The sequence below is a fragment of the Ipomoea nil genome, unplaced genomic scaffold (genome assembly GCF_001879475.1).
Source record: "Ipomoea nil cultivar Tokyo-kokei standard unplaced genomic scaffold, Asagao_1.1 scaffold0202, whole genome shotgun sequence".
Taxonomy (NCBI): Eukaryota; Viridiplantae; Streptophyta; class Magnoliopsida; order Solanales; family Convolvulaceae; genus Ipomoea; species Ipomoea nil.
Genome location: NW_017616630.1, coordinates 2,697,985 through 2,719,023, shown reverse-complemented (window position 1 = coordinate 2,719,023; position 21,039 = coordinate 2,697,985). Strand labels below are relative to the sequence as shown.

Below are 21,039 nucleotides of genomic sequence, written 5' to 3'. Positions count from 1 at the left end.
TAATTTTAACACAATTTAGTCCTCTGTCTATTTGACCGTTTGTTGACTGTGATTTTTGAGGATATATATGTAATTTCATGGTCCATCGTCGGTTTTTTAAGGTTCCGGTTGCATTTCCAAACCGCACTGTTACATTTGAATCCACTATCGAAAGCAATCTACCAAACCCGGTCACCTTCTTCATCCTCCCTTTGGATTCAATGTAGTTGAATTCGTACCAGAGCGAAGAAGATGACGTGTTTCCGAACCGGTGCAACGTCATCCTGGAGGCCTCCACGTGCTCCGACGAGAGCTGAAGGTTCTTCTGGAGATCGTCGATCACGGTCAACAAACGGTCAATTAGATGGAGGACCAAATTGTGTCAAAATTACAAACTTAAGGACTTAATTGGGTGAAATTGAAAGTTGAGGATCAATTTGTGAATTTAGCTATAGTCGAGGGACCATTTTGGGTATTTACTCATTTAAATATTCAAATTCAACATTCAATTATTTATGCATGAACAATTTCAATATAATCTTGCCTTGATATACTTTAAAGTACTTATTTAAAAAAAAAAAAAACATTGGGCATTATCCCAATCGCGCAATGCGCGTAAAAAACTAGTATCCTTAATAAATATGATTCTCCGTTAACTTTTCCGTTAAATATTATCTTTTCCGTTAATTTCTGTTAGTTCACCGTTAACTTACTCACTGATTTCAATAAAAAGGTCTTAGGTTCGAACCACATCCCAATCAAAGTTGGCATAATTAGTACTCTATTTTACTCTTATTAAATTAAATAATAATTTAGTAGCTACAACAAAAAATAATACATATGCATTTCTTTAATTTAGAATTATGTGTCTACAATGTCTTTATTCAAAAAAAATTATTCATTATCAATAAATTAAATAAGAAAATAATTTCATTAGTTATATTGTATTTATTTTTCTCCCATATAAAAATTATTTACATTCAAATTCATCAATTGATTATATTCGCTACATTGTCCATACAATGTCTTTATTAAAAAAATTATTCATTATCAATAAATTAATTAAAAGAAATAATTTTATTAGTTATATTGTCTTTATATTTTTTCAATGTAAAAATTCTTTACATTCGAATTCATCAATTGATTATATTCACTACATTGTCTATTATCTTTTTTGTGCACTATTTTTAATTAAATATCAAAGTTATAATACAAAATAATGCTATATATTTATTTACCAAGTATTTTATTAATTCCATGAAAAAATTAAAAAAAAAATAATTAATAAAGCCAATCATATTAACTACTTGAGAGATTTGTTGACAAAGAGAGTATTCAAATCACACAACAAATTGAAGTGAGAACTACCATGCAATATTCTTGTTTAACAATCAACAGTTAGCGGTTACCGTTAGCGGATTATATTAGCAAATTTGACCAGCGAATTATATCAACGGTTGGTAAAAAAAATATTTGAAAAAAATAACTGTTTAGATTAACATGTAAAATGACCTAAGGGTATATATATATATATATATATATATATATATATATATATTTTGGTGATAGCCACACATTGTGGTCCGGGTCTTTCTCTGTCCATTTAACGGTCCAGGTCCACCCGGTTCGCTTCGGGAGGCACAGAAACTGGCCCAAAAGGAATCGTCACTTGTGGGAATTGAACTCGGGTTATCTCAAAATTCTCCCCCACAAAGAGAGCTCATTTGCCACTTAAGCTACCCTGTTGGGTTAATATATATATATATATATATATATATATATATATATATATATATATATATATATATATATATATATATATATATATATATATATATATATATAATAATTGTTTCAAAAAAATAAAAAAATAAAAAATATAATTAAGCCAATCATATTAACTACTTGGAGATTTATTGACAAAAAGAGTATTCAAATCACACAACAAATTGAAGTGGAAAATTATCTCGCAATGTCCTTATTTGGCAATCAGCAGTTAGCTCTTCAATATTAGTATATATTTAACATTTGATGCCCTAATTTTTATTTGCTCTCCCTTATGTCCCGTATTTGGTTTCAACCATACCTATACAATTATTTTATTGACAATTATAATCAATCTTAACAGTATTATCTTGCATTTGTAAACTTAGAATTGTCAATTTAAATACACAAATTTAACATTCAATTATCTATGCATGAATAATTTTAATATAATATTGCATTGATATACTTTAAAGTACTTACTTAAAAAAAAAAAAAAAAAACATTGGACATTATTCCAATCGCGCAATACGCGTAAAAAAGTAGTAATTTAATAAGAATAATATAGTGGCGTACATACTTTTCATCCACAACATTGAAGTCATTGATTTTTAATTTATATTCGTTATTGAGACAAATTATTATGGGAGTTTGTCAATGACAATTGCTAGAATTACTGTCAATAGAGAATGATAATAACTAATTCGAAATATATTATTACAATAGATATCGTTATAATGATATAGTCAAAATTGACTTACAAATTGTTTTAGAAGTTTTCATACATTGATAAAATTTAGAGAATGATGTGTAAACTTGTTCAATTGAGCCAATGAGATGTAGTATTGTCAATTCTTTGGAAAATGGTCATATCGTTTTAGAGTTTAGGTGTAATTGTATTTCTGATCAACAACTTTGTAATTAGGTCGCGCATGTCTAACAATGATGTAAGAACAATTTTGTCTGATAAAAAATAATAGTATAATATTTGTAAAGTAATGTACAATTGTACCCTTATAAAAATACATCCAAAAAAAAAAATTAATACCATAATGACTTAAGTCATTATAATAATGCAAAAGCATAATTGAAATATTGAGTTTTATTCTAAATAATGAAGATTAATTAAACAAGAAAAAAAATTAACCTAAATTTGTTTTTTTTTTTAAATGCAAGAAAATGATTTTCAGAGTTCATGATTTATAATCTTTGATAGTTTGATGCTCAACTTTGAATGCTTTGTATTTAGTCGAGCTAATTATTTGACAAAAGTTTATGTTAAATTTTATATAGTTTTTTTTTAATACTTCGTATATTTTAACATATTCATAGTATATGTTTAACAATGATGTCAACTCTGATTGGGATGGGGTTTGAACATATGACCTTTCTTATAGAAACTAATGAGTAAGTTGAGGATAATAAATAGTTCTTCCAAAAGGTTGAACCTCAACCCTAAGGGCCCTCCACACCCCGGCCTGACAGAGCATTAGTAAAGTTAACGAAATATTCCGTTAGTAAAGTTTATACTAACGGAATCCAGGGTTATTTAAGGGTAGGAAAATAATATAATAGAGGGTAAATAAGGAAAATCATTAAAAAAATACTAAAATTAAAATAATATGAACTATTCATTTTAAGAAACAATTCCACCAACATTTTTTTGTTCGAGTTAAGAGACTAACATTATTGACTCTTATTAAATTTGTACTAGTTTTTCTACGCGCTTTGCGCGAATGGGATAATGCCCAATGATTCTTCTTAAATAAGTATATCAATGCAATATTATATAGAAGATGTTAATGCATAGGTAAATAAATGTTGAATTTGTTTATTTAAATCAGTAATTTAAAGTATATAAATGCAAGATAATATATGAGAGATTGATTATATATAACTGCCACAAAAATAAATGGAATAATGTTTAAATTGGCCACTAAACGTAACCTGAAAATGCAATTAGATCACCGAACGAAAAAAAAATGCAATTAGACCACTGAACACTCCAAATGTATGCAATTTCACCTGATAGCAGGTTACCATCAATTTTAGCAGGTTACCTGCTTACATGGCAGCTGAGTTGGCATTTTTAATAATTTTTAATAATTTTTTAAAAAACTAAAAAAAATTAAAACAAATAAATAAAAAAATAAATTAAATTTTTATTTTTATTTTTTTATTTAAATTTTTTCAATTTTTTTAAAAAATTACTATTAAAATTTATTTAAAACTACTTAAAATGCCAACTCAGCTGTCGCGTAAGTAGGTAACCTGTTAAAATTGATGGTAACATGCTATCCGATGAAATTGCATACATTTGGAGTGTTCAGTGGCTTAATTGCACTTTTTGGAGTGCCCAGTGGCCTAATTGTATTTTCATGTTACGTTCAACGGCCAATTTGGACCTTATTCCAAAATAAATGTTTGCAACTTTGTAAATAAATACAGTTTTTGGCTTAAATTTCTCTAATTCTCGTTTGGGTAGCATTGTCATTGTCTTCATCTTCAGTACATGTTTTTTTTTTCTTTTTGTTATTGGTAGTATGTCATGTGCAATTAGGTTATTGTTGGTAGCATAGAGAGGGATTCATCATGTAATGATATTATGGTGTAAGAAGCTTTATATTTGCCTTGTTGTGTATATGACTGTAATTTTAGTTGTGCTATGAACTCTTTATCTTACAAGCACATGTTGATATTTGATAGTGGTAGTTTAATTTTCCCTACATTTTTCATGTGTTGTGAGATGTGTGTCATAGGTTATCATGTGAAAGTATTGAACAAAATATTAATATTTATTATATTTGTATAAAATACTTGATAAATAAATAAATAAACAAACAAATAAATAAATAAATAAATAAATAAATAAATATATATATATATATATATATATATATATATATATATATATATATACTTATATATATATATACACACATATATATATGTGTATACATATATATATATATATATATATATATATATATATATATATATATATATATATATATATATATATATATATAAGTATATATACATATATATACATATATATACATATATATATATACATATATATACATATATATATATATACCTATATATATATATATATATATATATATATATATATATATATATATATATACCTATATATATATATACCTATATATATATATATATATATATATATATATATATATATATATATATATATATATATAGGTATAAATATATATAGGTATATATATATACCTCTATATATATATATATATATATATATATATATATATATATATATATATATATATATATGCGATGCACGGATCAAAATTTTAGCATTAATGAACTTATGTTTGTTTATTGTAAGATAATCATTTTTTTGTATGTGGATATTACAATTCTTGTAGGATTTTAAATTTGGGATTTAAACATACTAAGTAATAAGCATTAGTGACCAGGACTATGTGGTCTAATGGTACCCGGGTTGAATTTTCATTTGGAAAATTATGAGTTCGAGCATCAGTGGAACATTGATAACTGTCTGCGTACAAAAATTGGCTGAGTAGCAATCTAACATGGGAGACTTTTATTTATAGTCAATTTGAATGACAATCTTAGATTTGATGGTGTCATAGCCATTCGAGGACCTTAGTAATTTCACCAAAATCTATTTGGCTTGATTATAGTTAGGATATATATACACATAACTAAAAGGCACCCCAATTGTTTAAAAAATAAAAAATAAGCAGCTCAATTTTATATTCAAATAGAATGAAATCCACAAATACATAAGCCCAAACCAAAACGCAAGCCCACAAACAAAACACCTAAAAACTTAAACTGGTCAGACATTCTTACAACTGGTTGTCCAAACCAAAACGCAAGCCCACAAACAAAACACCTAAAAACTTAAACTGGTCAGACATTCTTACAACTGGTCAGACATAACTCTAAACCTAGTATTGTACCCGTGCGATGCATGGACTAAAAATTATAAATATTTTTATTATGTTATGATATTAAAAATTCTTAGTCTGAATCAATTTCAAATATAAATAAATTATGTAAATACTAAAATAACAACTTTAAGACCCTTATGGTTGATATTTGATATGTAATTGTCTCCTTTGAAACTTAAATAGATGGCTTCCATGTCAATCTCGAATCAAAACTTGAGTACCCAAATTATTTCCTGATATAATTTATGTTTTAATAAGACAATCTCCTAATTTACTAATAACCAATCTCATTCATCGCATTAAACAACAGATAACTTAATAATAATAATAATAATAATAATAATAATAATAATAATATTGTTAAAAACATTGTGATCGAGCGATATAGTTGTATTGCCCCGATATCATTCCGTCTTTTTCCTCTCACTTTCTCTCTCTGATTATTTTGATGTAGACTTTGTTCCATATTGTGCATGATATTGAGCTAGACGATGATTGTACTTATTTTTAAGATCTACATTATTTTTGCACTTTTATTTTTGTTTTTTTTTTCTTTAATTTGTGCTTATTTCTATGATCTAATACTGTTTTGTATGTTTTTTTTTGTTTGTTTTTTTCTTTAAATTTCAAAATCACAATTGTCTACAAAGTATTACTTGAATTTATAGTAAATAAATATGTAACACCTTTGTTTTGTAGTGAACTTTGATTTTCAGGATGCTCCAAACTTTCACTCTATAAAAAAAAGAGAAATAATATACATTTAATAATTACAAAGTTGTATGAAAATAAATAAAAATTATAAAAAAATCACGATAACTATACAAATTTTTAGAGTAAATTTAAATAATATATATACATACGTTTCATGTAAATACCTTTTTGTGGAAAAAGGTATTTACATGAAACATATGTAAATACTATTTTTCAAAAAAAAAATCTATATATATATATAAATAATAGATAGCATATGCGTATGTTTCATGTATACAAACTACACATGAATATTATATATATATATATATATATATATATATATATATATATATATATATATATAATACATAAATACACATAAGAATCATACATTAAAAAAAAAAACAAAAAAAAAACATAAGAATGCTCTAGAAAGAATGAGATTTCACTTTTCAGCCTCATTTCAAACACTTCCTCTTCTCTTGTCTGTCTCTGTTCTCAGACTATCTCTCGTCTCTCTGCTCTTTCCCAACTACAGATCTGGAGAGTGGAAACCATAGTTGACTAAAGCGAAGCCAGAGCTCGAAAGCAAGCATGTTATTGTTCAATAGCAAGAAATCAGGTATGTGATTCTTCATCTACTACTCGGTGAATGTTTTTCTCGATCCAGGTTCTTCCTCCGACCTATGAATATCATCTGTGCTAATTACTCGAATTCTAACATTTAAATAACGTTTATCCACCTTTTCTTGTCGATTCTGTAAAGTTAAACCCTAGATCTAGTTTTTTTTTTTTTTTTTTCAAACTTCAAAAAACATGTCCACCTTCTTAAGTTTATTTCCGCACCTGCAGTTGCTATGTGAGTTAATTTTGGCAATTTATGTATTTTTTTCTTGCCATTATTCTAACTTCTTATTATTGTGTTTTTAATGTATTGCATGCAGATTTACCAATTAATAGAATTGTGCAATACTCAATTTCGCAAGAGAATTTTGAATTCTTAGGTTAGTATCTGTTAATATATTTGGTGGATTCACAGTTTTAAAGCCAGATTTACTACAAAATTCTTACAATTTGTTGCTTGAATTTTTATTTTTTTTAAAGTTAACTTTCTATTTAACATAGGGTTACCTTCCACCAAAACAGTTCTTGCTATTTATCCTTGTTTTTTATTTAGTTAAGTTTCATCACTTTATACTTTCTGTTGATTCACACTTAAATATGGAGTAATAGTGTTTCACATCTCTTTGTATGTGTATTTTATAATTTAACTAACATCTCTTTCTAGTTTTGGCACATGATGTTTGAATTCTGCTGCTATCTACAGACTACTTATGAAGTTCTCTCTAGTGAAAAGCAGAATGCTTACCTTGGTTTTTAAAGGAGTAGTGTGTATCAGCTGCACATTTTTGTCTTGATGTAATCTCTGAAGTAAACCAATTACTTGATGTATATAGGATGTAAACCAATTTCTGATGCTATCAGTTGCACATTTTTGCCCATTTATTGTCTTGATCTCTACGTTTGCATTAGGTGTCAAGGGCAGTAAGAACAGTTGGAAATTTATGCAGGGGTATTGCTTGGTATGCTATTGAAATCCTTAAAAAGGGTTTCTAGCTTTTCTGAGCATGTGTATAAGTGTATTCAAGCTAAGCTTTGCCTCCCCGAGTTTCTCCTTTTCTGCAAAACAAATAAGAAACAAATAATCAGTTCTTAAAATGTGCATAAATATCAAAAATGGAGAAAGTGAAAACTCCTTCGATGTAGATCAGTAGATGTGGGTTTCACCACAGGACCATTTATTTATAGGCTGTTTCTCAGTAAAATTTAATTTTAAAAATATGTAAAGCTTGTGTTGTACTCATCAGCAAAAATTAATTTTTTAAGAGCTGCCTAGGAAATAGCACCACTTTAAGTTGTCAGGAAAGAGGTTTCTTGCACGCAAATGCAATGACTTTTAGAATAAGGCCAAAATCGGAAAAATGGAGCAAAAGAAAAAAAAAAAAAAAAACTAAATTCTTTGGGCGGGAATTTTACCAAAATTTATTTGACTTTATTATATATATATATAAACATATTTTGTATTATAACTTGGATATTTAATTACAAGATAATGTAAAAAGAAGACAATAGATAATGTAGTGAATATAATAAATTAACAAATTTGAAGGTAAAGAATCTTTGAATTGTATAAAATAAAGATAATATAACTAATGAAATTATGTCTCTTTTTATTTTTTTTATAACGAATAATTCATTTTAAATAAAGATATTATAGACATCTGATTCTAAATTAATTAAATACATATGTATTATTTTTTGTTGTAGCTACTAATTTATTTTTTTAATTTAATAAGAGCAATAAAGTGGCCTACATACTTTTCATCCACAATATTGAAATCATTGATTTTTATTTTCACTTGTTGTTGAGACAAATTGTTTTGAGAGTTTTTCAATGACAATTACTATCAATAGAGGATGGTAATAAATAATTCAAAATATAAAGTTACAATATATATATTGTTATAATAATATAGTAAAATTAACTTATAAATTTCAAATTTTTAGAAGTTTTTATGCATTGATAAAATCATAATTAAAATATTAAGTTTTGTTCTCAATAATCAAAATAAGATTAATTAAAATGAAAAAAAAAAAACTTAACTTAAATTTATTTTTTTTTAAATGAAAGAAAATCAAATGATTTTTAAAGTTCCTAGTTTATAATCAGTGAATGCTATGTATTTAGATGAGCTAATTATTTGACCAAAGTTTATATTAAATTTTATATTATATTTTTAATACTTTATAACATATTCGTAGTATATGTTTAACAATTATGCCAACTCTAATTGGGATGTGTTTCAACCCTAAGATCTTTCTTATATAAATTAATGAGTAAGTTAAAAATAATAAATAGTTAACGGAATATTTCGTTAAGAAAGTTTATACTGCCGGAATTTAAGGTTATTTAAGGGAAGAAAATAATATAATAAAGGGTAAATAAGGAAAATCATTAAGAAATATTAAAATCAAAATAATATAAATCATTCATTTGAAGAAACAATTAGGACCGACATTTTTTTTTTATTCCAGTTAAGGGCCTAACATTATTGGCTCTTATTAAAATTGTAGATTTGTATAGATAGATATATATAATATAAAATTTAACATAAAGTTTGGTCAAATAATTAACCCGACTAAATACATAGTATTCAAAGTTTAGCATCAAGATATAAATCATGAACTTTGAAAATCATTTGATTTTCTTGCATTTAAAAAAAAAAACAAATTTAGGTTTTTTTTTTTTTTTTGTTTTGTTTAATTAATCTTCTTTTGATTATTTAGAACAAAACTTAATATTTCAATTATGTTTTTGCATTATTTGAATGATTTAGGTCATTATGGTATTAATATTTGTATATGTATTTTTATAATGGTACAATTGTACATTACTTTGCAAATATTATACTATTATTTTTTTTATAGGACAAAATTGTTCTTATATCATTGTCAGACATGTGCGACCTAACTACAAAGTTTTTAAACACAAATACAATTACACATGCATTCTAAAATGGTATGACCATTTTCCAAATAATTGACAATGTTGGCATTCCATTGGCTTCAATTGAACAAGTTTACATATTAGAATTTTATCAATGCATAAAAACTTTTAAAGAAATTTGTAAGTTAATTTATATTATATCATTATAACAATATCTATTGTAACCTTATATTTTAAATTATTTATTATTCACAGCAATTGTCATTGACAAACTCTCAAAACAATTTGTCTCAACAACAAATGTAAATTAAAAAAAAAATTAATGATTTCATTATTGTGGATGAAAAGTATGTACGCCACTTTATTAATATTATTAAATTATAAATTAAATAAATTAGTAGCTACAACAAAAAAATAATACGTATGCATTTAATTAATTTAGAATTAAATGTCTATAATGCATTTATTTAAAAAAAATTATTCATTATAAAAAATTTAAAAAGATATATAATTTCATTATTTATATTATCTTTATCTTTATATCTTTATTTTATACAATTCAAAGATTCGTTACCTTCAAATTTATTAATTTATTATATTCAGTACATTGTCCATTATTTTCTCCATACATTATCTTGTAATTAAATATCAATGTTATAATACAATATGTTATATATATTTATTTACCAAGTATTTATACAAATATAATAAATATTAATATTTTGTTCCATACTTCCACATTATAACCTACGACACACATCTCACAACACATGAAACATGTAGGGAAAAACTAACACTACCAAATATCAACAGGTGCTTTTAAGATAAAGAGTTCATAGTTAACCAAGATATCAGTCATATACACAACAAGACAAATCTAAAGCTTCCTACACCATAATCTCATTGCATGATGAATCTCTCTCTACCCTACCACTAATAACCCAATTACACATGACACACACACACACACACAAATGACATGTATTGAAGATGAAGACAATGACAATGTTACTCAAAAGATAATTAAGAAGAATTAGAGAAATTTAAACAAAAAGTAGTATTTATTTAGATCATCGCTTTTGGACTAAGTATTTAGACTAGCATTATTACAAAGTTGCAAACATTTATTTTTGTGACAATTATAATCAATCTCTCATATATTATCTAGTATTTATATACTTTAGATTACCTATTTAAATAAACAAATTCACCATTAATATACTTTGAAGTACTTATTTAAAAATAATCATGAGACTTTATCCCATTTTTACTTATTTAAAAATAATCATTGAGTTTTATCACATTCGTGCAATGCGCGTAAAATAACTAGTGATATTTAATTTGTAAGAAAGTGAAAAAGAAATTGATACATAATATTAATACTCTATATTAAATTTTTTAATTTATTTAGATTTTCTATTTATATTATTGTATTATTATTGTGATTAAAAAAAGTATGTAATAACAATAATAATAATAATAATAATAATAATAATAATAATAATAATAATAATAATAATAATAATAATAATAATAATAATAATAATAATGTAATCATTTTTACAAATTTGATATTTATATTTTAGATTTTAGCTATATTTTTACAAATTTGATATTTATATTTTGATCATGGTATATATATGTGTGTGTGAGAGAGAGATACAAAATAATCGTATAATATTCGTAAATTAATGTAAAATTGTACCATTATATATATATATATATATATATATATATATATATATATATATATATATATATATATATATTATTGATTTAAATAAAAATAAATTCAACATTCAATTATTATTATATATATATATATATATATATATATATATATATATATATATATATATATATATATATATATATATATATATATATATATTATTGATTTAAATAAAAATAAATTCAACATTCAATTATCCCTCTATGTATGAAAATCTCTTATATAATTTCGCATTTGATTATACTTTAAAGTACATATTTAAAAATGATTATAAGACATTATTTAATTCGCGTAATACGCTTAAAAAATTACTAATGATAATTGATACTGTTTATACTGAGTGGTATATTTATACGGTCGTAAGCAAGGCTCGGATCTCTTACGCGGGTCGGGAAGGTCCGGTTTTGCCTCGTCCCAAAGTCCCCTCCAAGGTGCATTTAATGCGCTATTTATAGGGTCAGAAAGGTGGGTCACGCCGGGCCTCCGGCATGTTAGACACGTGGTGGGCATGCACCGGGTGTTACCTGTGGCCGTGTCGACGTCTGCCACGCGGCGCTAGAGGTCTGACTCCTCCTCCCCTCTGGCCGAGAGTCGTCCGAGGGCCTCCGGTCGGGATCGCCCAGCAAACCGGTCACTTCCCGGCGGGTTCTTCGAGGTGTCCTGCTGCCCGGGGGTCGACCGTGTCTACTGACCCTTACCGGTCGGGAAGGGTAGGGGCTCACTTCCAAGGGTCGGGTAGTGACCCGGTCTCGATACGGTCGGGCACCGGGCGTACATCCTTAGGGTCGAACATATATCCTTATCACATAGCCCCCCTGGCTCGGGGCCAGACGACGCCTTGCTGGAGGAGGGGCTCGAGCCAAGGCCATGGGGGAGTGTGTCCGGGGTTGAACTCTCATGGATCGCGGATCACCTGCACCCGCATCACGGGCCGTTCTTGGACAAGGCGAGGCACGCGTCAGATGCGCCGTCCCTCGCGATACGAGCCCAAAAAGCGGGACGCGAGGCGTTTCTGCGTCAGCCTCTCGCCCCTATAAATAGTGGCTTGGCTGGGGTCCCACTACGCTTTCCTTATTTCTTGCCAACAACCGGATGTTCCCGACCGGCCATCCCAAATTTCAACGCAGCTTCTAAGTCTTCTCAACCGGTAAGTGAGTTCTTCTTCTCTTTCCCTTCTCTCCTTATCTTTATGATCCTAGAATCGCTTAGGCCCTTAGAGATAGGTCGGTCGTTGACTCGGGCGTCTTTTAAGTGGGGCATCGGCGTCTGAACACTACTTCTCCCCCTTGATCTTTTAGGGGCGCAAGCATGTCGAGTTCTGACAGCCAAAACTGCTCGGCACGGGATTATGCAGCCGGCAGCGACGATGGGTCGACGAGAACGGAGTCCGAAAGTAGTTCATCCCGTCGTTCCGATTCGGCGAGCCACGGCGGTGCCCACTCTCCTCGGGCAGATGCTGATAACACGCTGGCCGTCGGGCGGACCGGTGGCAGTGGTGTACCGAGCGTAGCTCCCACGCCCGGTCACGCTGCTGAGGAAGACCGGCCGCGCTGCGGGCCGGGCGAACAGGGTGACTCTGCTGGGGCGCCCGGTACTTCTGGGCAGGATCTCCCAACCTATGGCAACGAGGGACGGGGCTTGCCGCCGGGCGTTATGGCCGCGGCCTTGGACCCTTCGCTGTCTCCCAGGTCGGCAGCCCAACTGGCTGACGACTTGCTATCTAAGAAGAGGGTTTTTTTGAGCAGCATGTCCGCCGAGAAGCACCAGAGCAAGCTCACCAAGAAGGAGGCCGAGGACGCTGCTACCCTCTTGACCGGGCAAGTGCTGTTCAACACCCGGAGGTCCCAAGGGACGATCGTCGAACGGACGCAGGGGCTTTGGTTGGGGATGCACCTGGACTCCATCAAGACTCCCCTGTCCTACCCGTTCAGCCCCTTTCTCCTCGCCTTCATGAGGCACTACGGCGTTCTCCAGGGCCAGATTTGCCCTAATGCGCACCGGTCGGACTGCTAAGGTAAGGAGGCAAACGCGAAAAAACGCGTGTATAGCCCCCCGAGTCCGAGCGGCTATGACGGTCAGTCAATTGCCGGTCGGACTGCAAAGGTAAGGAGGCAAACGCGAAAAAACGCGTGTATAGCCCCCCGAGTCCGAGCGGCTATGACGGTCGGTCAATTGCCGGTCGGACTGCAAAGGTAAGGAGGCAAACGCGAAAAAACGCGTGTATAGCCCCCCCGAGTCCGAGCGGCTATGACGGTCGGTCAGTTGCCGGTCGGACTGCAAAGGTAAGGAGGCAAACACGAAAAAACGCGTGTATAGCCCCCCGAGTCCGAGCGGCTATGACGGTCGGTCAATTGCCGGTCGGACTGCAAAGGTAAGGAGGCAAACGCGAAAAAACGCGTGTATAGCCCCCCGAGTCCGAGCGGCTATGACGGTCGGTCAATTGCCGGTCGGACTGCAAAGGTAAGGAGGCAAACACGAAAAAACGCGTGTATAGCCCCCCGAGTCCAAGCGGCTATGACGGTCGGTCAGTTGCCAGTCGGACTGCAAAGGTAAGGAGGCAAACGCGAAAAAACGCGTGTATAGCCCCCCGAGTCCGAGCGGCTATGACGGTCGGTCAATTGCCGGTCGGACTGCAAGGTTTTAGCGACATTATGGTCGTTTAGGCAACAAAGGCCGGAAGTTTAAGCGACATTGTGGTCGTTTGGGCAACAAAGGCCGGAAGTTTAAGCGACATTGTGGTCGTTTGGGCAACAAAGGCCGGAAGTTTAAGCGACATTGTGGTCGTTTGGGCAACAAAGGCCGGAAGTTTAAGCGACATTGTGGTCGTTTGGGCAACAAAGGCCGGAAGTTTAAGCGACATTGTGGTCGTTTGGGCAACAAAGGCCGGAAGTTTAAGCCGGTTCCGGCTGCAGCATGTTGGCGAGATTCTTGTTTGTTGGTGGAAGGACGATTTTCATTGCAGACATCTAAATAATGACGTTACAACATTCGAGCCAACTCATGTGGTCTCGGGAAGAAAAGTACAATACAACAGGTTCAAACGGGAAATGAAAGAAACAGGAAATTACAGCTCCACCTATGACATTCTATTGACGGAACATCACCAAATTCTCTGAGTTCCACGTCCGGTCGACCGGCCTACCGGTTGTCGTTTCGAGCTTGTAGGTACCCGGGCGTATCACTGCTGACACCACATACGGGCCTTCCCAGTTCTGCGCCAATTTCCCTCCTTCTTGAGGTTGGCTGGCTTCGCGTCTTCTCAGTACGTAGTCCCCGACTTGGAAGTAACGCGGATGTACCCGGACGTCTCGAGTGGCTTTGATCCTTTTTTGGTAGTCGGCGATTCTCTGGGCCTCTAGGTCTCTTCTTTCTTCGATACAGTCTAGGTCTAAGGATCGGGCTGCATCGTTTTCTCCTTCGACGTATCGACTCTCCCTCGGGCTCGCAATCCATGCTTCAACAGGTAGGCGTGCTTCGGCCCCATATACTAAAGCGAAGGGCGTTTCGCCGGTCGCCTCTCTCGGGGTGGTGCGGTATGTCCACAGGACAAACGGGAGCTCATCCGCCCATGACCGGCCGGCTGAGTGCAGTTTTTTCTTTAGACCCTCTAAGATCGTCCGATTAGCATTTTCCACTTGGCCGTTCCCCTGGGGGTATGCTACGGACGACCGGATGGATTTGGTGCCGATCGTTGCTAGGAAGTTTTTGAAGTGTTGGCCCTCGAACTGTCTTCCATTATCTGTAACAATCTGCACCGGCACCCCGAACCTTGAAACCACGTTTCGCCATATGAAACGGGCACACTGTTGTGACGTGATCGTCGCGAGGGGTTCCGCTTCCACCCACTTGGAAAAATAATCTATCGCAACTATTATGAATTTTCGTCGCCCCGACAGTTGGGGAAACGGTCCAACAATGTCTACCCCCCACCGCGCGAAGGGGATGGCTGTGCTGACCGGGTGGTAGAAGGTAGCCGGTCGTCCGGGCATCCTTGCAAATATTTGACAGGTCTCACACTCTTTGGTGAGCTTCTCACAGTCGAGCTGTATCGACGGCCAGTAGTATCCAATCAACATTATCCGCCGAGCTAATGATCGCCCGCCCTGGTGGGATGAGCATATTCCTGCATGTAACTCGTCCATGACTAGTTTGGCTTCAAAGGCGGATAGACATCTCATAAGCGGGCCCCCGTACGACCGTCTGTACAGCCGACCTTCCTGTATCTGGAACCTTGGTGCTCGGAGCTTGGCTTTTCGGGCACTCGCCTCATCATCCGGGAGTCGACCGTCTTCCACGTATCCCATTATATCGGTTATCCAATTTTCTTCGACCGGTTGAATCGGCAAGACTTGTCGGTGGTCGATGGAGGGGTACGGTACGACGAGGACCCGGGCTACTCGAGAGATATGCTCGGGTGCTTCCACGCTCAACTTCGAGATGTCAGCGTCAGCGTTGTCCATCCGGGGAACATGTTGAACTGCATACGTCATGAAAGTGGTTAGACGTTCGATCGCTAGATCTCGGTAGCGTCCTAGTCGTTCGCCATTGACTTCAAAGTCTCCCAAAACTTGCCCGACTACCAGTGACGAGTCTGTTCGAGCCCTTACGCTTTCTGCGCCGAGGTCCCTTGCAAACTGCAATCCTGCGACGAAGGCCTCATATTCCGCCTCGTTGTTTGTGGGAGAGAACTGGTAGATCAGAGCGTAGTAGACCTTGAATCCTTCAGGGCTCGTGATGACAACACCTCCTCCAGAGCCTTTCCGACTGCTTGATCCGTCGGTGGCGACTTCCCACCATGAAACATCTTGAACCTGCTGATCTGCGGTTGGGGTTTCCCTGGCTGTACATTCGGCGACGAAGTCTGCTAGCGCTTGTCCCTTGATAGCCGGTCGAGGCTTGTACTCAATGGAAAACTGTGTTAACATCATGGCCCATTTTACAAGGCGGCCGGAGGAAGAAGCCGTGCGAAGGACGGCTCCGATCGGTTGGTCGGTTAGCACTCGGATGACTCTGCCCTGAAAATAGGGGGTGAGTTTCTTTGCAGTCGTGTAGAGGGCGAGTACCATCTTTTCGAGGCGGGAGTATCTGAGTTCTGGGCCTTGGAGGGCGTGGCTGACATAATATACCGGTCGTTGTACACCGTCAGAATCCGTGCGGCATAGCGCAGCGCTCACAGCTCGGTCAGAGGCAGCCAGGTAGAGGTCAAGGTCTTCGCCCGGTTCGGGCTTGGAAAGGACGATCGGAGATATTAAGTATTCCTTCAATTCCTTGAATGCCGCCTGGCACTCCTCATCCCACACAAATCCATTGACTTTTCTTAGTGTCTTGAAGAAGGGTAAAGCCTTTTCCGCCAGCTTGGATAGGAACCGACTGAGAGCGGCCAGTCTTCCGGTTAGTTGCTGGACTTCCCGGACTGTGGTGGGCGGTTGCATATCCAATATAGCTTTTACCTTAACCGGGTTGGGTTCGATTCCCTTCTTCGTCATCATGAATCCCAAAAACTTCCCGGTCTGGACGGCAAACGTGCATTTTGCCGGGTTTAGACGCAACCGGTAGGTGCGCATTACCTCGAAACATGCTCGAAGATCCCGCGCGTGGTCCGTCTGATCTTTACTTTTGACGAGCATGTCGTCCACATACGCTTCCATCGTTCGACCAAGCTGTCCTTCGAACAAGGCGTTGATCATCCTCTGATACGTGGCCCCGGCATTCCGTAGTCCGAACGGCATGACTCTATAACAGAAGAGTCCGTCCGGAGTCACGAAGGACGTTTTGGCTTCATCTTCCTCGGCCATCAAAATCTGATGGTACCCTCTAAATGCGTCCATGAAGCTCATGAGGTCCGCCCCAGCCGTGTCATCGACCATTTGGTGTATGCTCGGTAGGGGGTATGGGTCCAACGGGCATGCCTTGTTCAGGTCTGTGTAGTCGATGCACATCCGCCATGTTGGTGGTTTGGGCACTAAAACAACATTGGCGACCCAATCGGGATAAACGACCGGGCGGAGGTGGCCGATCTCGGTGAGGGTTTTGACTTCATTTCTGACAAACTCCCGGTGGTCATTGGAGAGATGCCTTGTCTTCTGTTTCACCGGTCGTGCTGTCGGGCTGACAGCCAATCGGTGGCATATCACTGTCCGGTCCACTCCTGGCATGTCCTCTGGTCCCCATGCAAAGATGTCTGAGAACTCTCTTAGTACGAATAAGACAGCTTCCTTGATCGCCGGGGGGAGCTGCCGTCCAATGCGGATCGTCCTTTCCGGGCGGTCGGCTTGTATGGGGACCTCTTCGACCTCATCCGACGGTTCCGGCTGTTCCTTCCGTTCAGCTTCCGCTTTCTTGGAGATTGAATTTACTTGGGAATTCCAGGCCTCCTTTCTGTCGATTGCCTTTTGGTAGCACTTCCGGGCTGATCGGACGTCTCCTCGGACGACCCCTACTCCTTCGGGGTTGGGAATTTCATGCATAAGTGGGGCATGGAGATAATTCCTCCGATCGACACGATCGCAGGTCTCCCTAAGATAGCGTTGTGGACGCATCGAAGGTTGACGACGATGAATTCCATCATGGTTTTGATCGTCCGGGGTCGGTTGCCAATTTCTACCGGCAATGTTATCTTTCCCTCCGGATGGATAGTATCACCAGTGAATCCAGATAATGGGGTCCCGATGGGTGTTAACTCGATCGGTTCTAATTTTAGCTTCTGGAAGACGTCCATGTACAAGACATTCACGCTGCTGCCCGTGTCCACCATGACACGTTGGACGTCGGTCCCCATGATGTCGATCGTGACGACCAATGCTTCAGTTTTGCAGTCCTCTCCCTTCGGCATATCGCTCGGGGTAAACGTGATTGGTTCTAGCTTTTGTCTCTTCTCACTAGGCTCAGATCCTATTAGTCCGATTTGGAATTTCTCCCGGGCATGGAACTTTCCTCCGGGCCACCGAATATGACGTGGATGACTTGTTTTCCAGTCGACTGTCGGGGCTCGGTGTCCCGGTCGTGATCTTTGTCTTTTTTGTTCTTATTTGATTTCTTGAACGGGTTTTTCCAAGACGATTTTTTCTCGTCCTTCTTGTTGGTGAACTCAGTGAGCTTTCCCGATCGTAACAACTCCTCTATGACTTGCCTGAGGGTCGTGCAGTCTTCTGTTTCGTGCCCTTTGCTGCGATGGTACGCGCAATACTTTGTCTTGTCGCGACCCTCGCGCTGTGGTTCCGGCAACTGGATCATGTTGCAAGATTGGGCAAATCGAAGGACGTCGACTGCCGGTCTGTTCAAGGGGGTAAAGTCGGGTGCTCTTCCTCGCCCTCGGCCGGATCTGTTGTTCGTCCTCCCCTCCTCTTGTCGGCCCTGCGGTTTTCGGCTGCTGCCGGCCTCTTGTTGGCGCTTGGCAAAATTGGCTTCACCAGCATTAGCATAGTCAGTTACCCTTCGGATTGCCTCATCGTAGGTAGCCGGAGGGTGTAGGATGAATTCTTGGTATAGGGCCCCGGCACGCAAATTGGAATGCAACACGTTGATCGCTGTCCGGTCGTCGAGGGGTTCAACCTCGCCGATCGCTGCCTTCCATTTGACGAGGAAGTCCGTCAAGGACTCACCTTCTAGTTGCTTGGCCTTTTCAAGGTAAGTGAAGTGTTTCCGGACTTCTTTGGAGGTGGCGAATTTGTGCACGAACTTTTTCGCCAACTCCGCGAAACAGGCGATTGAACCGGGCTCCAATGTTTGGAACCAGTCTGCTGCCCTCCCTGTCAAGGTTGAGTAAAACGCTCGACACATTACTGCGTCGGTTACTCCCATCATCAGCATGTTTCCATAGTAGGAGTTAATGTGTGCTTCCGGGTCGGTTTTTCCATCGTAACCTTTATTCCCCGGTATTCGCAAGTCGTGAGGGTAGGGGAGGCTCATTACATCTGCCGTAAAGGGGTTGCGCAGTAGGGGCGCTTCAGGTTCGGACGACCGGTGGCCATGCTCACGCCTCCATTTACTAAATTCCTCCCGGACTTGCTGCAACAGTCCCTTAGCTTCGTTTCGCGGATCCTCTCGGTCAGCAGCCCGTCGAGCCATTCTCCTAGATCTGCAGCTGCTGACTTCTCCGAACTCTTCTTGTCGGGGCGCTGAGAGGTTTACAGATTCCTCCATATCTTGTCGGGCTCCGATTCGCTGATGCACAGACGGCTGGAGACGAACGAAAGCACTCATGCGCGCGGGGACTTCTTCAGCCCCCCGCTCGTGAGCCGCTCCAGGTCCTAGCCTCGACCGGGCCGGTCGGCGCTCAGATTGGGCCCGCCGGAGCTCTGGTGCCGCAGCTGACGCTGACGCCACTGACTGGCCCGGCTCGGGCGCGTTCGGCGCATTCGGCATTGGCATGGGCATGTAGGGTTGGTAGGCATTCGGGCCTGGTGGGTACTGGTATTGGGCTCCGAAGAAGCGTTGTGGGCTTTGCCAATATGGGTACACCGGGTCAAACATCCCGGGTGCATACATCGGGTATTGGAGTGGCATTTGTCCGGGGATGCCAGGGAATGCTACTCCTGGTTGAATGAAATTAACCGGGTCCGGGGTCATCTCCCTGCCCGGTGGTGTATTGAGGTCCATCCGCGGATTCATCTGTGATCGGAGGTCCGATGAGCTCTCTTCGGCTTCCGCATCGTTATTGAAGTCCATGAATGGAAACATTTTCAGGATCGGTCTGGTGTTTACCGGGACGGCTTTCAGTTCGATCCCCACAGACGGCGCCAAAATGATACGGTTTATACTGAGTGGTATATTTATACGGTCGTAAGCAAGGCTCGGATCTCTTACGCGGGTCGGGAAGGTCTGGTCTTGCCTCGTCCCAAAGTCCCCTTCAAGGTGCATTTAATGCACTATTTATAGGGTCAGAAAGGTGGGTCACGCCGGGCCTCCGGCATGTTAGACACGTGGTGGGCATGCACCGGGTGTTACCTGCGGCCGTGTCGACGTCTGCCACGCGGCGCTAGAGGTCTGACTCCTCCTCCCCTCTGGCCGAGAGTCGTCCGAGGGCCTCCGGTCGGGATCGCCCAGCAAACCGGTCACTTCCCGGCGGGTTCTTCGAGGTGTCCTGCTGCCCGGAGGTCGACCGTGTCTACTGACCCTTACCGGTCGGGAAGGATAGGGGCTCACTTCCAAGGGTCGGATAGTGACCCGGTCTCGATACGGTCGGGCACCGGGCGTACATCCTTAGGGTCGAATATATATCCTTATCAATAATATATAAAATAATATACTTTCAATATTCAAATGATATATTTTTAAAATAATATATATTTCAGTATACAAATAATATGGAAAGAAATAATGTAGTTATTTTTTATTTATTGACCATGTCATCTCAATAATGCTCCTCTAATCTCTGCATAGTTTTTTTGCGGCGA

At 37.6% G+C, this 21,039-nt stretch overlaps 2 long non-coding RNA genes across 2 annotated transcripts; one reads left to right on the top strand and one right to left on the bottom strand.

Moving 5' to 3' along the window:
* Window positions 1-6,795: 6,795 nt before the first annotated feature.
* On the top strand, window positions 6,796-7,906 carry LOC109190449. Its single transcript, XR_002055700.1, has 3 exons — window positions 6,796-7,026; window positions 7,349-7,408; window positions 7,732-7,906. It is a non-coding gene; the product is annotated as an uncharacterized LOC109190449 (long non-coding RNA).
* On the bottom strand, window positions 7,035-7,857 carry LOC109190457. The gene is made up of 2 exons (XR_002055702.1): window positions 7,774-7,857; window positions 7,035-7,088 (listed from the first exon to the last, which is right to left on the bottom strand). It is a non-coding gene; the product is annotated as an uncharacterized LOC109190457 (long non-coding RNA).
* Window positions 7,907-21,039: the final 13,133 nt, after the last annotated feature.